Below are 8662 nucleotides of genomic sequence, written 5' to 3'. Positions count from 1 at the left end.
AGAGAGATGGGCTTGTGGATTGAGGCCTTTATTGGGGTCCATGGTGTCACCCAAGCAGGTTTTCCCACAGGGAATTTTTTATAAATCATTTCTTCATTTAAAAATATTGAGAAGGTACAAATGTTTTTGTTAACATGGATAGCTTTACAATGCTTTAGTCAGGGCTATAAGTGTGCCCTTCATCTGAATATTGTTCATGGTACCTGTTAGGTAGGTTTTTACCCCTCATTTCCTCCCCTGCCCCACTTCTTGATTTTCAGTGATTTTTATTAATACTTCTTTCTGTGCCCATATGTGCCCATCGATTAGTTCCAAATTATTAGGGAATATAGGTGGTGTTTGTTTTTCCATTCTTGAGATACTTCACTTAGGGTAATGGCCTCCAGTTCCATCCAAATTGCTGCAGAAGACATTAATTTACTCCTTTTTATGCTGAGTAGTACTCCATGGTGTGTGTATGTATGTATGTATGTATGTATATGTGTGTGTGTGTGTGTATACACATATACACACTACATTTTGTTAATCCACTCATGAATTGATGGGCACTTGGGTTGATTCCACATCTTTGCAATTGTGAATTGTGCTGCAGTAAACGAATCAAGTGTAGGTGTCTTTTTGATAAAATAACTTCTTTTTCTTTGGGTAGATACCCAGTAGTAGCATTGCTGGATCAAATAGTAGGTCTACTTTTAGTTCTTTGAGGAATCTCTGTACTGTTTTCCATTGAGATTGTACTAATTTGCAGTCCTACCAACAGTGTATAAGTGTTCCTTTCTCTCTGCTTCCAGGCTAGCATCTATTGTTTTTGGACTTTTTAATACAAGCCATTCTGACAGGGGTAAGGTGATATCTCACTGTGATTTTAATTTACGTTTCCCTGATGATTAGTGACTTTGAGCATTTTTTCATGTGCTTGTTGGCCATTTGTCTTCTTTTGAAAAGCTTCTGTTCATGTCTTCTGCCCACTTTTTAATGAGGTTGTTTGTTTTTTTTCCTTGCCAATTTGTTTGAGTTCTTTATAGATTCTGGATATTAGCCCTTTGTTGGATGTATAGTTTGCGAATATTTTCTCCCATTGTGTAGGTTGTCTGTTTGCTCTGTTGATTATTTTCTCTGCTGTGCAGAAGAAGCTTTTTAATTTAACCAAGTCCCATTTTTTATTTTTTCTATAATTGCCTTTGGGGTCTTAGTCATAAATTCTTTGCCTAGGTTGATATCTAGAGGAGTTTTTCCTACATTTTCTTCTAGAATTCTTATGGTTTCGTGCCTTACATTTGAGTCTTTTATCCATCTTGAATTTAATTTTTGTAAATGGTGAGAGATAGGGGTCCCTGCAGGGAGTTCTAATTGATGGGTTTAGAGCAAGAAGGCACAAGTTCCATGAAGGCACACTGTGACGGAAAGGTGGTGGCTGTGGCATATCTGTGCAGTTCATGTGGGTGTGAGGGTCAGTGGGCAAGTCAGGTAGCTTGTATCTAGCTGGCCCATGGGGAGCTGGTCACCAGGAGGCAGTTGTATAAGGCAGATGTGTGGATTGAGGAACTGGGAGGAGGTGGAGAACTGGAAACCATGTCAAGGGTGATGGAGCCGTGTTTCTGGTATGCGAAAGTCCAACTTGTCTTTAAAATGAATGCCAAAGCAACATAAAATTATAAGAATTTGCTACAGTGAAAGAAGTAGTTAGAGCTGGCTCATCCATAAACTCAGTCAAATGATCCTCAACGAGGTTAAGGTTAAACCTGATGAGTGACAAAATAGTTTCAACAGCTGTCCCAGGAGTTCCTCCGTTTCCCCAGGTAGCACATAGATGGTGAATGGATTTGATTCTTGGAAGATGAGTTTTCAAGTATCTTTAAACACTTGACAAGACAATATGACTTCTCAAAATGTTTTCTGTATCATTGTTTTCTAAATTTTTAATTCTTCTTGTATTTCTCAGATTGACTTGTTATGAAGATGAGCAAAGAAATACCAGGATAAAGTGTAAGAAAAATACAAATCAAGTATTAAGGTGACATACTTAGAGATCTAAGCCAGGCCAACTTCATTTATTAATGGAAACTGATAAGTGAAAAAATATTTGATCCATAGCATGATTGGATCAGTGGTCACATATCCCATATGTTCGCTTTATGTTACCATAAGGCCTGCTTTTGAGAAACGACAGCAAGGGAAAAAACATTTCTCTAATTTTCTTTGAATGATTAGTGCTGCTGTGCTGCCTCAGAGCAGCTGATAACATTTAATGTCTGCTTTTTCTACAGAAGAGGGTGACAGGAAGTTCACTCCTTAGAGAACTCATCACTTTCATATTTTTGAAAGATATGACTGTGAAACATAATTTCTGATATTGAGGTTAGAGTGTTACATTGTGGGGAAAAAAAAGAATGGACCTTCCTGTGATTTTTCTCTCTCCTGGTCCACTGCAGATTGCCATGGCAGTGGGAATTTTGATGCACATTAATAATCCAGGTAGAAATTATATTAGAAATGAAGTGAGAGACTTATAACTTTGGGCAAGAAGAGTTTTCAGAATATCCTTTATCTTGGATAGATTAGAATGAAAAGTTTGATTCTATCTCTAGTTTCCCTAATAGCAGGGTTTTGTTTGCCTTTCTTGCCCTCACTTTCTGTAGTGGCATGGGAACTTCCCTGGAGTCCCAGATCATGGCAAAGTGGTAGATACCTCCTTTGAGGTATGAGAATGTAGGTGAGAAGAGCCCTGAGCACTTCAGTGATGATGGTGGTTTTGGGGTCATGCTATAGGGACTCCCTGTGTACACAATACTATTTGATAGCACAGACAACAGCATTGAAAGAAGCTGGAAAAGAAAGCTTGAAGGTTTGAGCCTTTACCATTAGCCAATCAATTAATCAATGTTAAAAACAAACTAAGACATTGACTGCATTTTTGGACATTGAGTTTGAAGTGATGATTATTAAAATGGTGGCTGGAAGTTTAACACTCTATCTTTTGTGAAAAGCTGGGACTAGCAATAGAGATATTGTAGATAGAGATATTTTGTTGTTAGCCCCACATTAAAGACTGCCTTACAATTCTGTATTTGATAGAGTATATCTTTGAGATTATAGTGCAGGTTTGTGGAAGTATATGATTTATTATATAATTCTATGAGCACATATTTTCCTTGTCCAACAAGGTTACAGATTTATCTGTCATATATAGTAACATAAACCTGTATGAAATGAGTACTTTTTTATTAAGGAAAGATACTATGGAAAGAAGTAGAAAAGTGAGATAACATTTAAAAAAACCTATATTTGGTTGTGTGAACAAAATGATTCAATTTTAAGTTTTCTGTTCAAGGCAAAGTTTCTTCCACAAGAGGAGATAGAGGAGAATTTCTTCTCTGTGGAATTTAATCTGTAGCCATCTGCTGCTATATCTCATTATGTTCTTCATGTAATTAGAGCAATTAGGATGAGGCTTGTGCCATATATTGGTCTTGGAGGGATGATTGAGCTATTTCCAGGCTTATTTTGAAAGACTGGAGATTAATGGCCTAATCTTTTAGGTAAATTGGTGGAAACTGAGCAATGTGTAAGCTAGGAAAAGGAGAAGAGCATTTATTTTTTGTTGTCTGTAATGTTGCTTTCTTATCACCATGGTAACTAGGTATTTTGATGAATATATTTTTCATGAGATTAACTCATGATAAGAAAGTGGTCATGATAAAGAAAGTGATAAGGGAAAAAGATTGTAGAATGAAAGAGAAGAGATGATCTCTGTGGTGTGGTGATAAGGTAGAAACTTCACTCCAAATTTTTGATGCTGAGCAGCTTGGAGAAAAGGAGGAAGAATTCAAAGGAGAAGACAATGTAGTCCTGGCACTTTGGGAGGCCAAGGTGGGAGGATCGCTTGAGGCCAGGGGTTCTAGACCAGCCTGAGCAACATGGCAAGAACCTGTCTCTACAAAAAAAATAAAAAAATTAGCCAGGCATGGTGGTGCACCTGTAGTCCCAGTTACTCAGGAGGCTGAGGCAGGAGGATTGCTTGAGCCCAGGAGTTTGAAGTTGCAATGAGCTATGATGATGCCACTGTACTCCAGCCCGGGCAACAGAGTGAGCCTCTGTCTCTAAAAAATAAAATAAAAAAAAATAAAAGAGAAGGCAAAATTAGAGATATGCAAAACTGTCTTTTGGGAAGCCAGTCATATGAACATGGTTTGCTTACTGAAGAAGGGCAAGAGGGTGAGGTACTGCAGCCACAAATGTGCTAACCCACTGTGGTATTCCTGGGGTAGACGGCAGTGCTACTCTACACCCACCTAGGATGTGTGCCATTGTGGGCTCCTTGTAAGGTCTGACAGTTCTTCCTTCCCACTCTGCCTCTCTGTCCCTTTTCTTCATTGCAGTTGCCAGTACACTGGTGGTGATTCTCATTGCTAATACTGAGACATTGCATTATTTTTCCAGTGTATCTTTCTCAGGTCATTATCTACTCCAGTTCAACCTACCTGTGGCCACCAAATGCATTTTTATGAAACACTGCTCTATCCATGTCTCTTTTATATTCAGATACTTTTAGTAAAGTCTCGCATTACCCACAATGCCAGACTTCTTATTGCGACATTCAAGGTTACCTGAAAGGTGACTGACCTGCTTTATCTCCTGTAGCTCTTCTGTATGAACCCTACTTTCAGCTAGGCCCTGTCCTTCCTGTCTTTAAAATGTCATGCTCATCTCCGCTTTTGCTTCTCTGCAACAAATGATTGTTATTGCCTCAGACCCTGCTTGGTCCTATAAGTCCTAAATCCTTCAAGGTCCAACTCAGTACCTGTCTTAATTATATCCTGCCACTTAAACTATCTCTTACATTTTTATTTAGTAGTCCTTATGGTGCTCAGCATAGTTGTTTGTAGTATAGTACATGCTGAGAATTTGGTGTTAGTGATTGAAGCATAGACCTTTAGAAGGAGAAGAACCTTTAGAGATCAAGATAGCTCACTTCATTTTGAGTTTCAAGTTGCTGTGGCACTAGGCCTTTGGGAACTCAGACAGACAAGCCAGCTTAAAGAAATGAGTTGGGTCTTTATTTCATTCCTTTGTTTAATCTTCTGTCAGAGCCCTGGTGTCACCAAATTCTACCTAGCTCAGGCACTTGACAGAGAAAACCATTTTCTCCAGTTTAGAGGAGACTTATCCTGGATGCATTGAATGCGTTTAGCTTCTGGGTGCATGCCCAGTGCCTTATACATAGAACAGTTAATTCTAGGGGCTGTCCGTGCTCCACTCTATTCCAATCAGGACTCATTTATGTGTGCCAGCCACTGCTGAGCTTGGCATATGCTGGTGGGCAGCAGAGGCCTGGCTTCTCTCTACATATGACAAGCTCTGCTCCCTGCTGGATGGGGCATATGCCTGGGTGAGAGATCATGGGTGAGAGAGCAGCAGAGAGAACAAAACACTGGGAATGAGAGACTGAGACTGAGCAATTAGAACAGAAATAAAAGGAGATATTAAAAATAAAGGGAATTGATATCCGTATTGCTAGTAGAAACAGCCAGGTAGAGCAGGGTTGTGATGTGTTTCTCATTGTCATGCATCTTTACCTAGAATTTATCTGAGTCCTAGCATTACCTGAAGATCACTGACTCCAACTGTTTATTCATTTATGGTATGGCCTATGCCTTATCCCAACTCTACTTTAAGGAGGTGTTAATTCGTCCATAGTTTAGTTCTGCAAGGGCTACTGAACCCTTTAATCTGCTTTTAGTTTATGCCAGTGAGACCCTGGGCTACATATGAGAATTGTTTCATTTATCCTTGAATTATACCCCCAATCATTAAGCTATAGCTTCAATAAATTTAGTAATGGTGTCTTCCCAGCATAACCAGGATATACCTGTCCAGCACTTTACCCGTGTGTTATGTGTCAGACACATGGATTTTATTGCTTCAGAGTTTGCATGGACTATACAAAATCATAAATTCAACAACTATTTATTGGGCAGCATTCTCTGATATAAAAGATATGGAGATCCTTGCCCTCATGGAACCTGTATTTTAGCCAGAGAGAAGACAATAAACATGAAGCATAATAAGTATAATGCTCCTAATAAGTGTGTTAGGAGATCATAATACATTGGAATATAGAAAAAGTGATAAGAGGGTGAGTTGAAAATATGTGAATGAGATGAAATATAGTCTATAGACTAAAAATAGTCTACATTTTCAGTTAGCATAAATTTAAACCTTTTCATGTTTTTTAAAATGTTATTTCATTATTTTTAGAGACAGGGTCTCACTCTGTTGCCCAGGCCGGAGTGCAGTGGCACGATCATAGCTCAGTGTAATCTTGAACTTCTGGGCTCACATGCTCTTCTTGCCTCAGCCTCCTGAGTAGCTAGTAATACAGGTGCACGCCACCATGCCTAGGTACTTTTTAAAGTTTTTGTAGAAACGGGATCTCACTATGTTTCCCAGGCTGGTCTCAAACTTCTGGCCTCAAGTGATCCTCCTGCCTTGGCCTCCCAGAGTACTGAGATTAGAGGTATGAGCCACTGCACCTGGCCTACATATTTAATAATTTTTAAATTTTTTAATTTAAAAAATTAAATTTTTAATTGTTTTTTTTTACAGTCCGAATCATACTTTATTTAACAGTCTGAAAATCTATTCTTTTGGCTTTCAGTCTTGCAAAATGAGTGGTTTAAGTCAAAGACAGGTTTGTTCACTATTTTCTGAGTATGTGTGGTTATGTGTCTCTGTGTGAACAAGTGCTTATCTATAGATACTTTTGCTTTATAGCCCCATTTTAATTGATACATAGAGTCTTATTCTTCTAAAAATGCTAAAACCTGAATTAAGTATTCTCTGAGTCTAACATTCTCTTCTCCCAAGACTGCTTGCCTCCCTCCCTCCCATAAGACTGTTCCTCAGCTTCCAGGAATGCCAGGTTTTAGAGACCACCAGCATTCATACTGTCTGAGAATCTAGAAATGAATGCTGGCTCTTATATCCCTCTGACCTATACCCTCTGGTTGAGGAGCTTCTCTGGGGAGACATGTGTATGGGAGGGCCTTGGCAATTTCTCTTCAGAGTTGTGCATTTTGACTTGTAGATCCCTCTTCTTGAGGCTCGGGTGCTGTGAGATTGCTCTCTCCTGGAACTGCAGAGACTTGAAGCTGAAGGCCTTGGCCCTCAGGTGAGTCAGCTGAAATAAGCTTTTATTCTCTTCCTTGTCTTCCATCTTCCTTGCTGTTTCAGGCTCTGAAAAAACCTGAGGGATCATCATGGTGGAAGAAGTACAAAGTTCTTCTGGGTTTGGATTGTGGGTGTTTTCCTTTTCTCTGGCTTCAGGAGTTCTTATTGGCTTCTCTGGTGGCTCTGGGTTAGAAGAGGCCTCTAGGGAGGCTCTAGGACTTGGAGTCCCAGTCCCCAAGAAGGCCCTGGGGCTGGTGGGTGAAGCCCCTCCAGAAGCTGGAGGGCTGGAGGGTATGTTCCCCGAGGAGGGCCTGGGGCTCGTAGTGGCTCTGGGTGGAGGAGGCCTACTAGGTGGTGCTGAGGTTCTCTGGATAGAGGCTCTCTTCTTTGGTTGTTCAGATCCTTCACTTGAGGTATGGGTTCGGAAGAACCCATAGGACCACGACGAATCAGGCATTCAGATCTTTGTATCTATCTGGACCCTACAGGAATAATTGACCATTTGAGATTGGAGAAAAGGATAGGAATTTACCCCCAAATCTCAAATATGTATCAAAATTAATGAGACGAGGCCTCAAAACCAAGAAAACACTTGAGTTCTTCCTTTCTGTTCTTATGGATGTAGGAGTTTCTCCTTAAAGATAGACATGCATCTTGTTCTAATATTTGTCTTCAATGTACTGCAATAATAATTTGAGTTTTAGGTGATTTTGATTGAATATCTTATTATTGAATAGATTTAAATATGATATTGGGAATATGTCATCTGAAACATGACATTCTTCATTCTTAATTTATAAACTAAAATTTTCAGGTAGGAGAGAAGGTTAAGAAGGCTGTGGGGGCAGGGGGAGCTTCTTTTGTCTACCACCTATACTTTCATTGTCCCTTTTTCTTTTCAGGATAATTAATGCAATCGAAATGGGGAAATATACCTCAAAATTAAGAACATAGCACATGGCCTGGCATAATCCTGAAGTTTTTGATGGCCTGTTTTTCATGTTTACACATAAACCTAAATATTTTCATTTGGTATTTATTTTCTTGTTACTAGACTGTCACTCCCTTGCTAATCTGACTGAAACTGACCTAATAATTTGTCGTGTGAAAGTCTCTCTCTGCTCTCTGCCTAGAAATACAGCTTGCCAAAAATGCCTGGTGTATACTTCAGTCATTGCAGTGCTTTTTGCTCTTTAATGCTATAATCAACTCTTCCTTACATTTCTTTAGGTTGTCATCTGGGCAGAGAGTTAGTTGGCGAGGTAGCATGAGGTACATCTGTGAGTTCCGAGGCTCACCAGGGTTCACCTCCAGGCTTTGATGGGCTGTGTCAGGCTGGGCCAGAACCTCATTATCATCAACCTTATTGCTGCCCATTCTGCGTCAGCTGCCAATATTGCTGCCACACCACAACACTATTTTTGGTCTCCTTTTCAGCTGAGTATTTTTTTCTCAAAGAATAAGTAACTCGTGTACCTATTCCTACAAAAGA

General features: G+C 39.6%; 1 pseudogene; it reads right to left on the bottom strand.

Annotated features, from left to right (window-relative positions):
• Positions 1-7061: 7061 nt before the first annotated feature.
• On the bottom strand, positions 7062-7627 carry LOC105806355 (annotated as a pseudogene).
• Positions 7628-8662: the final 1035 nt, after the last annotated feature.

The sequence above is a fragment of the Propithecus coquereli genome, unplaced genomic scaffold (assembly GCF_000956105.1).
Source record: "Propithecus coquereli isolate 6110/MARCELLA unplaced genomic scaffold, Pcoq_1.0 Scaffold10, whole genome shotgun sequence".
NCBI lineage: Eukaryota > Metazoa > Chordata > Mammalia > Primates > Indriidae > Propithecus > Propithecus coquereli.
This window is presented reverse-complemented; position numbering and strand designations above follow the sequence as displayed.